Below are 16,206 nucleotides of genomic sequence, written 5' to 3'. Positions count from 1 at the left end.
TGAACCATTCCTGTGACACTAGTTATAGATTCCTATGCTTCACTTCAGGTTTACTGTATCCCTTGGACCTTCTTATTGACGATGAAACACAGATATTGCATCGGAATTAAATAGAAAAGGCACAATGCCGACTTAAGTACAAGAGGACTGACTCTTCTTACTGTTTATGTTTTGAACCCTTCCTGTGACAATAGTTATAGATTCCGGTGCTTCACTCCAGGTTTACTGTATCCCTTGGACCTTCTTATTGACGATGAAACACAGAAATTGCATTAGAATTGAATAGAAAAGGCACAATGCCGACTTAAGTACAAGAAGACTGACGCTTCTTACTGACTATGTTTTGAACCATTCCTGTGACACTAGTTATAGATTCCTATGCTTCACTTCAGGTTTACTGTATCCCTTGGACCTTCTTATTGACGATGAAACACAGATATTGCATCGGAATTAAATAGAAAAGGCACAATGCCGACTTAAGTACAAGAGGACTGACTCTTCTTACTGTTTATGTTTTGAACTATTCCTGTGACAATAGTTATAGATACCGGTGCTTCACTCCAGGTTTACTGTATCCCTTGGACCTTCTTATTGACGATGAAACACAGAAATTGCAACAGAATTAAATAGAAAAGGCACAATGCCGACTTAAGTACAAGAAGACTGACGCTTCTTACTGACTATGTTTTGAACCATTCCTGTGACACTAGTTATAGATTCCTATGCTTCACTTCAGGTTTACTGTATCCCTTGGACCCTCTTATTGACGATGAAACACAGATATTGCATCGGAATTAAATAGAAAAGGCACAATGCCGACTTAAGTACAAGAAGACTGACTCTTCTTACTGTTTATGTTTTGAACCATTCCTGTGACACTAGTTATAGTTTACGATGCTTCACATCAGGTTTACTGTATCCCTCTCATCTTCCTAAAAACGATGAAACACAGAAATTGCATCGGAATTAAATAGAAAAGGCACAATCCCGACATAAGTACAAGAAGACTGGCTCTTCTTACTGCCTTTGCTTTGATCCATTCCTGTGACACTAGTTATAGATTCCGATGCTTCACTTCAGGTTTACTGTATCCCTCTGACCTGCTTATTGATGATGGAACACAAAAATTGCATCGGAATTAAATACAAATGGCGCAATGCGGACTTAAGTACAAGAAGACTGACTCTTCTTATTGACTTTGTTTTAACCATTTTTGTGACACTAGTTATAGATTCCGATGCTTCACTTCAGGTTTACTGTATCTCTTCAACCTTCCTATTGACGATGAACCACAGATATTGCATCGGAATTAAATACAAAAGGCACAATGCCGACTTACGTACAAGAAGACTAACTCTTCCTACTGTCAATGTTTTGAACCATTCCTGTGACACTAGTAATAGATTCCGATGCTTCACTTCAGGTTTACTGTATCCCTCTGATCTTCTTATTGACGATGAAACACAGAAAAATCATTGGAATTAAATAAAAAATGCACAATGCCGACATAAGCACAAGAAGACTGACTCTTCTTACTGTCTATGTTTTGAACCATTCCTGTGACACTAGTTATAGATTCCGATGCTTCACTTCAGGTTTACTGTATCCCTTGGACCTTCTTATTGACGATGAAACACAGAAATTGCATCGGAATTATATAGAAAAGGCACAATGCCGACTTAAGTACAAGAAGACTGACTCTTCTTACTGTCTATGTTTTCAACCATTCCTGTGAATCTAGTAATAGATTCCGATGCTTCACTTCAGGTTTACTGTATCCCTTGGACCTTCTTCTAGACGATGAAACACAGAAATTGCATCGGAATTAAATACAAAATCACAGTACCGACCTAAGTACTAGAAGACTGACTCTTCTTACTGTCTATGTTTTGAACCGTCCCTGTTACACTAGTTATAGATTCCGATGCTTCACTCCAGGTTTACTGTATCCCTTGGACATTCTTATTGACGATGAAACACAGAAATTGCATCATAATTAAACACAAAATCACAATACCGACTTAAGTACAAGAAGACTGACTCTTCTTACTGTCTATGTTTTGAACCATTCCTGTGACACTAGTTATAGACTCCGATGCTTCACTCCAGGTTTACTGTATCCCTTGGACCTTCTTATTGACGACGAAACACAGAAATTGCGTCGAAATTAAACACAAAAGGCACAATGCCGACTTAAGTACAAAAAGACTGACTCTTCTTACTGAATATGTTTTGAACCATTTGTGTGACACTAGTTATAGATTTCGATGCTTCACTTCAGGTTTCCTGTATCCCTTGGACCTTCTTATGGACGATGAAACACAGAAATTACATCGGAATTAAATCCAAAAGGCACAATGCCGACTTAAGTGCAAGAGGACTGACTCTTCTTACTGACTATGTTTTAAACCATTCCTGTGACACTAGTTATAGATTCCGATGCTTCACTTCAGCTTTAATGTTTGCCTCTGACCTTCTTATTGACGATGAAACACAGAAATTGCATCGGAATTAAATACAAAAGGCACAATGCCGAATTAAGTACAAGAAGACGGACTCTTCTTACTGTCTATGTTTTGAACCATTCCTGTGACACTAGTTATAGACTCCCATGCTTCGCTCAAGGTTTACAGTATCCCTTGGACCTTCTTATTGACGATGAAACACGGAAATTGCATCAGAATTAAATAGAAAATGCACAATGATGACTTGAGTACAAGAAGACTGACTCTTCTTACTGACTATGGATTTAACCATTCCTGTGACACAAGTTATAGATTTCGATTCTTCACTTCAGGTTTACTGTATACCTTGGACCTTCTTTTTGACGATGAAACACAGAAATCGCATCGGAATTAAATAGAAAACGCACAATGCCGACTTAAGTACAAGGAGACTGACTAACCTTACTGTCTATCTTTTGAACCGTCCCTGTGACACTAGTTATAGATTCCGATGCTTCACTCCAGGTTTACTGTATCCCTTGGACCTTCTTATTGACGATGAAACACAGAAATTGCATCGGAATTAAATACAAAAGGCACAATGCCGACTTAATTACAAGAAGACTGACTCTTCTTGCTGACTATGCTTTGAACCATTCCTGTGACACTAGTAATAGAATCCGGTGCTTCACTATAGGTTTGCAGTATCCCTTGGACCTTCTTATTGACGATGAAACACAGAAACTGCATCACAATTAAATAGAAATGGCACAATGCCGACTTAAGTACAAGAAGACTGACGCTTCTTACTGACTATGTTTTGAACCATTCTTGTGACGCTAGTTATAGATTCCTACGCTTCACTTTAGGTTTACTGTATCCCTTGGACCTTCTTATTGACGATGAAACACAGATATTGCATCGGAATTAAATAGAAAAGGCACAATGCCGACTTAAGTACAAGAGGACTGACTCTTCTTATTGACTACGTTTGAACCATTCCTGTGACACTAATAATAGTTTACGATGCTTCACTTCAGGTTTACTGTATCCCTGTCACCTTCCTATTGACGATGAAACACAGAAATTGCATCGGAATTAAATAGAAAAGGCACAATCCCGACTTAAGTACAAGGAGACTGACTCTTCTTACTGCCCTTGTTTTGATCCATTCCTGTGACACTAGTTATAGATTCCGATGCTTCACTTCAGGTTTACTGTATCCCTCTGACCTGCTTATTGATGATGGAACACAGAAATTGCATCGGAATTAAATACAAAAGGCGCAATGCCTACTTAAGTACAAGAAGACTGACGCTTCTTACTGACTATGTTTTGAACCATTCCTGTGACACTAGTTATAGATTCCTATGCTTCACTTCAGGTTTACTGTATCCCTTGGACCCTCTTATTGACGATGAAACACAGATATTGCATCGGAATTAAATAGAAAAGGCACAATGCCGACTTAAGTACAAGAAGACTGACTCTTCTTACTGTTTATGTTTTGAACCATTCCTGTGACACTAGTTATAGTTTACGATGCTTCACATCAGGTTTACTGTATCCCTCTCATCTTCCTAAAAACGATGAAACACAGAAATTGCATCGGAATTAAATAGAAAAGGCACAATCCCGACATAAGTACAAGAAGACTGGCTCTTCTTACTGCCTTTGCTTTGATCCATTCCTGTGACACTAGTTATAGATTCCGATGCTTCACTTCAGGTTTACTGTATCCCTCTGACCTGCTTATTGATGATGGAACACAAAAATTGCATCGGAATTAAATACAAATGGCGCAATGCGGACTTAAGTACAAGAAGACTGACTCTTCTTATTGACTTTGTTTTAACCATTTTTGTGACACTAGTTATAGATTCCGATGCTTCACTTCAGGTTTACTGTATCTCTTCAACCTTCCTATTGACGATGAACCACAGATATTGCATCGGAATTAAATACAAAAGGCACAATGCCGACTTACGTACAAGAAGACTAACTCTTCCTACTGTCAATGTTTTGAACCATTCCTGTGACACTAGTAATAGATTCCGATGCTTCACTTCAGGTTTACTGTATCCCTCTGATCTTCTTATTGACGATGAAACACAGAAAAATCATTGGAATTAAATAAAAAATGCACAATGCCGACATAAGCACAAGAAGACTGACTCTTCTTACTGTCTATGTTTTGAACCATTCCTGTGACACTAGTTATAGATTCCGATGCTTCACTTCAGGTTTACTGTATCCCTTGGACCTTCTTATTGACGATGAAACACAGAAATTGCATCGGAATTATATAGAAAAGGCACAATGCCGACTTAAGTACAAGAAGACTGACTCTTCTTACTGTCTATGTTTTCAACCATTCCTGTGAATCTAGTAATAGATTCCGATGCTTCACTTCAGGTTTACTGTATCCCTTGGACCTTCTTCTAGACGATGAAACACAGAAATTGCATCGGAATTAAATACAAAATCACAGTACCGACCTAAGTACTAGAAGACTGACTCTTCTTACTGTCTATGTTTTGAACCGTCCCTGTTACACTAGTTATAGATTCCGATGCTTCACTCCAGGTTTACTGTATCCCTTGGACATTCTTATTGACGATGAAACACAGAAATTGCATCATAATTAAACACAAAATCACAATACCGACTTAAGTACAAGAAGACTGACTCTTCTTACTGTCTATGTTTTGAACCATTCCTGTGACACTAGTTATAGACTCCGATGCTTCACTCCAGGTTTACTGTATCCCTTGGACCTTCTTATTGACGACGAAACACAGAAATTGCGTCGAAATTAAACACAAAAGGCACAATGCCGACTTAAGTACAAAAAGACTGACTCTTCTTACTGAATATGTTTTGAACCATTCCTGTGACACTAGTTATAGATTTCGATGCTTCACTTCAGGTTTCCTGTATCCCTTGGACCTTCTTATGGACGATGAAACACAGAAATTACATCGGAATTAAATCCAAAAGGCACAATGCCGACTTAAGTGCAAGAGGACTGACTCTTCTTACTGACTATGTTTTAAACCATTCCTGTGACACTAGTTATAGATTCCGATGCTTCACTTCAGCTTTAATGTTTGCCTCTGACCTTCTTATTGACGATGAAACACAGAAATTGCATCGGAATTAAATACAAAAGGCACAATGCCGAATTAAGTACAAGAAGACGGACTCTTCTTACTGTCTATGTTTTGAACCATTCCTGTGACACTAGTTATAGACTCCCATGCTTCGCTCAAGGTTTACAGTATCCCTTGGACCTTCTTATTGACGATGAAACACGGAAATTGCATCAGAATTAAATAGAAAATGCACAATGATGACTTGAGTACAAGAAGACTGACTCTTCTTACTGACTATGGATTTAACCATTCCTGTGACACAAGTTATAGATTTCGATTCTTCACTTCAGGTTTACTGTATACCTTGGACCTTCTTTTTGACGATGAAACACAGAAATCGCATCGGAATTAAATAGAAAACGCACAATGCCGACTTAAGTACAAGGAGACTGACTAACCTTACTGTCTATCTTTTGAACCGTCCCTGTGACACTAGTTATAGATTCCGATGCTTCACTCCAGGTTTACTGTATCCCTTGGACCTTCTTATTGACGATGAAACACAGAAATTGCATCGGAATTAAATACAAAAGGCACAATGCCGACTTAATTACAAGAAGACTGACTCTTCTTGCTGACTATGCTTTGAACCATTCCTGTGACACTAGTAATAGAATCCGGTGCTTCACTATAGGTTTGCAGTATCCCTTGGACCTTCTTATTGACGATGAAACACAGAAACTGCATCACAATTAAATAGAAATGGCACAATGCCGACTTAAGTACAAGAAGACTGACGCTTCTTACTGACTATGTTTTGAACCATTCTTGTGACGCTAGTTATAGATTCCTACGCTTCACTTTAGGTTTACTGTATCCCTTGGACCTTCTTATTGACGATGAAACACAGATATTGCATCGGAATTAAATAGAAAAGGCACAATGCCGACTTAAGTACAAGAGGACTGACTCTTCTTATTGACTACGTTTGAACCATTCCTGTGACACTAATAATAGTTTACGATGCTTCACTTCAGGTTTACTGTATCCCTGTCACCTTCCTATTGACGATGAAACACAGAAATTGCATCGGAATTAAATAGAAAAGGCACAATCCCGACTTAAGTACAAGGAGACTGACTCTTCTTACTGCCCTTGTTTTGATCCATTCCTGTGACACTAGTTATAGATTCCGATGCTTCACTTCAGGTTTACTGTATCCCTCTGACCTGCTTATTGATGATGGAACACAGAAATTGCATCGGAATTAAATACAAAAGGCGCAATGCCTACTTAAGTACAAGAAGACTGACTCTTCTTATTGACTACGTTTGAACCATTCTTGTGACACTAGTTATAGATTCCGATGCTTCACTTCAGGTTTACTGTATCCCTTAAACCTTTTTATTGACGATGAAACACAGATATTTTATCGGAATTAAATACAAAAGGCACAATGCCGAATTAAGTACAAGAAGACGGACTCTTCTTACTGTCTATGTTTTGAACCATTCCTGTGACACTAGTTATAGACTCCGATGCTTCGCTCAAGGTTTACAGTATCCCTTGGACCTTCTTATTGACGATGAAACACGGAAATTGCATCAGAATTAAATAGAAAATGCACAATGATGACTTGAGTACAAGAAGACTGACTCTTCTTACTGACTATGGATTTAACCATTCCTGTGACACAAGTTATAGATTTCGATTCTTCACTTCAGGTTTACTGTATACCTTGGACCTTCTTTTTGACGATGAAACACAGAAATCGCATCGGAATTAAATAGAAAACGCACAATGCCGACTTAAGTACAAGGAGACTGACTCACCTTACTGTCTATCTTTTGAACCGTCCCTGTGACACTAGTTATAGATTCCGATGCTTCAGTCCAGGTTTACTGTATCCCTTGGACCTTCTTATTGACGATGAAACACAGAAATTGCATCGGAATTAAATACAAAAGGCACAATGCCGACTTAATTACAAGAAGACTGACTCTTCTTGCTGACTATGCTTTGAACCATTCCTGTGACACTAGTAATAGAATCCGGTGCTTCACTCCAGTTTGCAGTATCCCTTGGACCTTCTTATTGACGATGAAACACAGAAATTGCATCAGAATTAAATAGAAATGGCACAATGCCGACTTAAGTACAAGAAGACTGACGCTTCTTACTGACTATGTTTTGAACCATTCTTGTGACGCTAGTTATGGATTCCTACGCTTCACTTCAGGTTTACTGTATCCCTTGGACCTTCTTATTGACGATGAAACACAGATATTGCATCGGAATTAAATAGAAAAGGCACAATGCCGACTTAAGTACAAGAGGACTGACTCTTCTTATTGACTACGTTTGAACCATTCCTGTGACACTAATAATAGTTTACGATGCTTCACTTCAGGTTTACTGTATCCCTCTCACCTTCCTATTGACGATGAAACACAGAAATTGCATCGGAATTAAATAGAAAAGGCACAATCGCGACTTAAGTACAAGGAGACTGACTCTTCTTACTGCCCTTGTTTTGATCCATTCCTGTGACACTAGTTATAGATTCCGATGCTTCACTTCAGGTTTACTGTATCCCTCTGACCTGCTTATTGATGATGGAACACAGAAATTGCATCGGAATTAAATACAAAAGGCGCAATGCCTACTTAAGTACAAGAAGACTGACTCTTCTTATTGACTACGTTTGAACCATTCTTGTGACACTAGTTATAGATTCCGATGCTTCACTTCAGGTTTACTGTATCCCTTAAACCTTTTTATTGACGATGAAACACAGATATTTTATCGGAATTAAATACAAAAGGCACAATGCCGACTTAAGTACAAGAAGACTGACTCTTCTTACTGTCTATGTTTTGAACCATTCCTTTGACACTAGTTATAGATTCCGATGCTTCACTTCAGGTTTCCTGTATCCCTCTGACCTTCTTATTGACGATGAAACACAGATATTGCATCGGAAATTAATACAAAAGTCACAATGCCGACTTTAGTACAAGAAGACTGACCCTTCTTTCTGTCTACGTTTTGAACCATTCCTTTGACACTAGTTATAGATTCCGATGCTTCTCTTCAAGTTTACTGTATCCCTTGGACCTTCTTATTGACGATGAAACACAGAAATTGCATCGGAATTAAATAGAAAAGGCACAATCCCGACTTAAGTACAAGAAGGCTGACTCTTCCTACTGCCTTTGTTTTTATCCATTCCTGTGACACTAGTTATAGATTCCGATGCTTCTCTTCAGGTTTACTGTATCCCTTGGACCTTCTTATTGACGATGAAACACTGAAATTGCATCGGAATTAAATACAAAAGGCACAATACCGACGTAAGTACAAGATGACTGACTCTCCTTACTGTTTATGTTTTGAACCATTCCTGTGACCCTAGGTATAGATTCCGATGCTTCACTTCAGGTTTACTGTATCCCTTGGACCTTCTTATTTACGATGAAACACAGAAATTGCATCGGAATTAAACACAAAAGGCACAATGCCGACTTAGGTACAAAAAGACTGACTCTTCTTACTGACTATGTTTTGAACCATTCCTGTGACACTAGTTATAGATTCCGATGCTTCACTTCCGGTTAACTGTATCCCTTGGACCTTCTAATTGACGATGAAACACAGAAACTGCATTAGAATTAAATAGAAAAGGCACAATGCCGACTTAAGTACCATAAGACTGACTCTTCTTACTGTTTATGTTTTCAACCATTCCTGTGACACTAGTTATAGATTACAATGCTTCACTTCAGGTTTATTGAATCCCTCTCACCTTCCTATTGACGATGAAACACAGGAATTGCATCGGAATTAAATAGAAAAGGCACATTCCCGACTTAAGTACAAGATGACTGACTCTTCTTACAGCCTTTGTTTTGATCCATTCCTGTGACACTAGTTATAGATTACGACGCTTCACTTCAGGTTTACTGTATCCCTTGGACCTTCTAATTGACGATGAAACACAGAAATTGCATTAGAATTAAATAGAAAAGGCACAATGCCGACTTAAGTACCATAAGACTGACTCTTCTTACTGTTTATGTTTTCAACCACTCCTGTGACACTAGTTATAGATTACGATGCTTCACTTCAGGTTTATTGAATCCCTCTCACCTTCCTATTGACGATGAAACACAGGAATTTCATCGGAATTAAATAGAAAAGGCACATTCCCGACTTAAGTACAAGAAGACTGACTCTTCTTACAGCCTTTGTTTTGATCCATTCCTGTGACACTAGTTATAGATTCCGATGCTTCACTTCGGGTTACTGTATCCCTCTGACCTGCTTATTGATGATGAAACACAGAAATTGTATCGGAATTAAATACAAAAGGCGCAATGCCGACTTAAGTACAAGAAGACTGACTCTTCTTCCTGACTACGTTTGAACCATTCTTGTGACACTAGTTATAGATTCCGATGCTTCACGTCAGGTTTACTGTATCCCTTATACCTTCTTATTGACGATGAAACACAGATATTGCATCGGAATTAAATACAAAAGGCACAATGCCGACTTAAGTACAAGAAGACTGACTCTTGTTACTGTATATGTTTTGAACCATTCCTGTGACACTATTTATAGATTCCGATGCTTCACTTCAGGTTTCCTGTATCCCTCTGACCTTCTTATTGACGATGAAACACAGATATTGCATCGGAATTAAATACAAAGGGCACAATGCTGACTTAAGTACAAGAAGACTGACTCTTCTTACTGACTATGTTTTGAACCATTCCTGTGACACTAGTTACAGATCCCGATGCTTCACTTCAGGTTTACTGTATCCCTTGGACCATCTTATTGACGATGAAACACAGAAATTGCTTCGGAATTAAATACAAAAGTCACAATGCCGACTTAGGTACAAGAAGGCTGTCCCTTCTTTCTGTCTACGATTTGAACCATTCCTGTGGCACCAGTTATAGATTCCGATGCTTCTTTTCAGGTTTACTGTATCCCTTGGACCTTCTTATTCACGACGAAACACAGAAATTGCATCGGAATTAAATAGAAAAGGCACAATCCCGACTTAAGTACAAGAAGGCTGACTCTTCCTACTGCCTCTGTTTTTATCCATTCCTGTGACACTAGTTATAGATTCCGATGCTTCTCTTCAGGTTTACTGCATCCCTTGGACCTTCTTATTGACGATGAAACACTGAAATTGCATCGGAATTAAATACAAAAGGCACAATACCGACGTAAGTACAAGATGACTGACTCTCCTTACTGTTTATGTTTTGAAACATTCCTGTGACACTAGTTGTAGATTCCGATGCTTCACTTCAGGTTTACTGTATCCCTTTGATCTTCTTATTGACGATGAAACACAGAAATTGAATCGGAATTAAATACAAAAGGCACAATGCCGACTTAAGTACAAGTAGACTAAATTGTCTTACTCTCTATGTTTTGAACCATTCCTGTGACCCTAGGTATAGATTCCGATGCTTCACTTCAGGTTTACTGTATCCCTTGGACCTTCTTATTTACGATGAAACACAGAAATTGCATCGGAATTAAACACAAAAGGCACAATGCCGACTTAAGTACCATAAGACTGACTCTTCTTAATGACTATATTTTGAACCATTCCTGTGACACTAGTTATAGATCCCGATGCTTCACTTCAGGTTTACTGTATCCCTCTGACCTTCTTATTGACGAGGAAACACAGAAATTGCATCGGAATTAAATAGAAACGCCACAATGCCTACTTAAGTACAAGAAGACTGACTCTTCTTACTGGCTATGTTTTGAAACATTCCTGTGACACTAGTTATTTATTCCGATGCTTGACTTCAGTTTTACTTTATCACTTGGACCTTCATATTGACGACGAAACACAGAAATTGCATCGGAATTAAGTACAAAAGGCACAATGCCGACTTAAGTACAAGAAGACTGACCCTTCTTACTGTCTATGTTTTGAACCATTCCTGTGACACTAGTTATTGATTCCGATACTTCACTCCCGGTTTACTGTATCCCTTGGACCATCTTATTGACGATGACACACAGAAATTGCATCGGAATTAAATACAAAAGGCACAATGCCGACTTAAGTAAAAGAAGTCTGACTTTTCTTACTGTCTATGTTTTGAACCATTCCTGTGACACTAGTTATAGATTCCGATGCGTCACTTCAGGTTTACTGTATCCCTTGGACCTTCGTATTGACGATGAAATACAGAAATTGCATCAGAATTAAATAGAACATGCACAATGATGACTTAAGTACAAGAAGACTGACTCTTCTTACTGACTATGATTTCAACCATTCCTGTGACACTAGATATAGATTCCGATGCTTCACTTCAGGTTTACTGTATACCTTGGACCTTCTTATTGACGATGAAACACAGAAATTACATCGGAACTAAATACAAAAGGCACAATGCCGACTTAAGTACAAGAAGACTGACTCTTCTTACTGTCTATGTTTTGAACCATCCCTGTGACACTAGTTATAGTTTCCGATGCTTCACTCCTGGTTTACTGTATCCCTTTGACCTTCTTATTGACCATGAAACTCAGAAATTGCATCGGAATTAAATACAAAAGGCACAATCCCGACTTAAGTACAAGAAGGCTTACTCTTCTTACTGACTATGTTTGAACCATTCCTGTGACACTAGTTATAGATTCCGATACTTCACTTCAGGTTTACTGTATCCCTCTGACTTTCTTATTGACGATGATACACAGAAATTGCATCGGAATTAAATACAAAAGGCACAATGCCGAGTTAAGTACAAGAAGACTGACTCTTCTTACTGTCTATGTTTTGAACCATTCCTGCGACACCAGTTATAGACTCCGATGCTTCACTCCAGGTTTACTGTATCCCTTGGACCGTCTTATTGACGATGACACACAGAAATTGCATCGGAATTAAATAGAAAAGGCACAACGCCGACTTAAGTACAAGAAGAGTGACTCTTCTTACTGTCTATGTTTTGAACCTTTCCTGTAACACTAGTTATAGATTCCGATGCTTCACTTCAGGTTTCCTGTATCCCTCTAACCTTCTTATTGATGATGAAACACAGAAATTGCATCGGAATTAAATACAAAAGGCACAATGCCGACTTAAGTACAAGAAGACTGACACTTCTTACTATCTACGTTTGAAACCATTCCTGTGACACTAGTTATAGATTCCGATGCTTCACTCCAGGTTAACTGTATCCCTTGGACCATCTTATTGAAGTTGCAACACAGAAATTGCATCGGAATTAAATACAAAAGGCACAATGCCGACATAAGTACAAGGAGACTGACTCTTCTTACTGACTATGTTTTGAACCATTCCTGTGACACTAGTTATAGATTCCGATGCTTCACTTCAGGTTTACTGTATCCCTTGGACCTTCTTATTGACGATGAAACACAGAAATTGCATCGGAATTAAATAGAAAAGGCACAACGCCGACTTAAGTACAAGAAGAGTGACTCTTCTTACTGTCTATGTTTTGAACCTTTCCTGTAACACTAGTTATAGATTCCGATGCTTCACTTCAGGTTTACTGTATCCCTTGGACCTTCATATTGACGATGAAACACAGAAATTGCATCGGAATTAAATAGAAAAGGCACAATGCCGACTTAAGTACAAGACGACTGACTTTTCTTACTGTCTATGTTTTGAACCATTCCTGTGACACTAGTTATAGATTCCGATGCTTCACTTCAGTTTTACTGTATCCCTTGGACCTTCGTATTGACGACGAAACACAGAAATTGCATCGGAATTAAATACAAAAGGCACAATACCGACTTAAATACAAGAAGACTGACTCTTCTTACTGACTATGTTTTGAACTATTCCTGTGACACTAGTTATAGATCGCGATGCTTCACTTCAGGTTTACTGTATCCCTCTGACCTTCTTATTGACGTGGAAACACAGAAAATACATCGGAATTAAATAGGAACGCCACAATGCCTACTTAAGTACAAGAAGACTGACTCTTCTTACTGGCTATGTTTTGAACCATCCTGTGACACTAGTTATAGATTCCGATGCTTGACTTCAGTTTTACTGTATCCCTTGGAAATTGTTATTGACGATGAAACACAGAAATTGCGTCGGAAATAAATACAAAAGGCACAATGCCGACTTAAGTACTAGAAGACTGACCCTCATTACTGTCTATGTTTTGAACCATTCCTGTGACACTAGTTATAGATTCCGATGCTTCACTTCAGGTTTACTGTATCCCTTGGACCTTCTTATTGACGATGAGAAACAGAAATTGCATCGGAATTAAATAGAAAAGGCACAGTGTCGACTTAAGTACAAGAAGACTGACTCTTCTTACTGTCTATGTTTTGAACCATTCCTGTGACACTAGTTATAGATTTCGATGCTTAACTTCAGGTTTACTGCATCCCTTGGACCTTCGTATTGACGATGAAACACAGAAATTGCATCGGAATTAAATACAAGAGGCACAATACCGACTTAAGTACAAGAAGACTGACTCTTCATCCTGTCTATGAGTTGAACCATTCCTGTGACACTAGTTATAGATTCCGATGCTTCACTTCAGGTTTACTGTATCCCTTGGACCTTCTTATTGACGATGAAACACAGAAATAGCATCGGAATTAGATACAAAACTCATAATGCCGACTTAAGTACAAGAAGACTGACTCTTCCTACTGTCAATGTTTTGAACCATTCCTGTGACACTAGTCATAGATTCCGATTCTTCACTTCAGGTTTACTGTAACCCTTGGACCTTCTTATTGACGATGAAACACAGAAATTGCATCGGAATTAAATACAAAAGGCACAATGCCGACTTAAGTACAAGAAGACTGACTCTTCTTACTGTCTATGTTTTGAACCATTCCTGTGACACTAGTTACAGATTCCGATGCTTCACTTCAGGTTTACTGTATCCCTCTGACCTTCTTGTTGACGATGAAACACAGAAATTGCATCGGAATAAAATACAAAAGGCACATTGCCGACTTAGGTACAAGAAGACTGACTCTTCTTACTGACTATGTTTTGAACCATTCCTGTGACACTAGTTATAGATCCCGATGCTTCACTTCAGGTTTACTGTATCCCTCTGACCTTCTTATTGACGATGAAACACAGAAATTGCATCGGAATAAAATACAAAAGGCACAATGCCGACATAAGTACAAGAAGACTGACCATTCTTACTGTCTAAGTTTTGAACCATTCCTGTGACACATGTTATAGATTCCGATGCTTCACTTTAGGTTTACTGTATCCCTTGGACTTCTTATTGACGATGAAACACAGAAATTGCATCGGAATTAAACACAAAAGGCACAATGCCGACTTAAGTACAAAAAGACTTACTCTTCTTACTGACTATGTTTTGAACCATTCCTGTGACACTAGTTATAGATTCCGATGCGTCACTTCAGGTTTACTGTATCCCTTGGACCTTCTTATTGACGATGAAACACAGAAAATGCATTGGAATTATATAGAAAAGGCACAATGCCGACTTAAGTACAAGAAGACTGACTCTTCTTACTGTCTATGTTTTGAACCATTCCTGTGACACTAGATATAGATTTCGCTGCTTCACTTCAGGTTTACTGTATTCCTTGGACCTTCTTGTTGACGATGAAACACAGAAATTGCATCGGAATTAAATACAAAAGGCACAATGCCGACTTAAGTACAAGAAGACTGACTCTTCTTACTGTCTATGTTTTGAACCATTCCTGTGACACTAGATATAGATTTCGCTGCTTCACTTCAGGTTTACTGTATCCCTTGGACCATCTTATTGACGATGAAACACAGAAATTGCTTCGGAATTAAATACAAAAGTCACAATGCCGACTTAGGTACAAGAAGGCTGTCCCTTCTTTCTGTCTACGATTTGAGCCATTCCTGTGGCACTAGTTATAGATTCCGATGCTTCTCTTCAGGTTTACTGTATCCCTTGGACCTTCTTATTCACGATGAAACACAGAAATTGCATCGGAATTAAATAGAAAAGCCACAATCCCGACTTAAGTACAAGAAGACTGACTCTTCTTACTGCGTTTGTTTTGATCCATTCCTGTGACACTAGTTATAGATTCCGATGCTTCTCTTCAGGTTTATTGTATCCCTTGGCCCTTCTTATTGACGTTGAAACACTGAAAGTGCATCGGAATTAAATACAAAAAACACAATACCGAATTAAGTACAAGATGACTGACTCTTCTTACTGTTTATGTTTTGAAACATTCCTGTGACACTAGTTATAGATTCCGATGCTTCACTTCAGGTTTCCTGTATCGCTTGGACCTTCTTATTGACGATGAAACACAGAAATTGCATCGGAATTAAATACAAAAGGCACAATGCCGACTTAAGAACAAGAAGACTGACTCTTCCTACTGTCAATGTTATGAACCATTCCTGCGTCACTAGTTATAGATTCCGATGCTTCACATCAGGTTTACTGTATCCCTCTGATCTTCTTATTGACGATGAAACACAGAAACTGAATCGGAATTAAATACAAAAGGCACAATGCCGACTTAAGTACAAGTAGACTGACTCGTCTTACTCTCTATGTTTTGAACCATTCCTGTGACCCTAGGTATAGATTCCGATGCTTCACTTCAGGTTTACT

The sequence above is a fragment of the Schistocerca americana genome, unplaced genomic scaffold (genome assembly GCF_021461395.2).
Source record: "Schistocerca americana isolate TAMUIC-IGC-003095 unplaced genomic scaffold, iqSchAmer2.1 HiC_scaffold_13, whole genome shotgun sequence".
Taxonomy (NCBI): Eukaryota; Metazoa; Arthropoda; class Insecta; order Orthoptera; family Acrididae; genus Schistocerca; species Schistocerca americana.
This window is presented reverse-complemented; position numbering follows the sequence as displayed.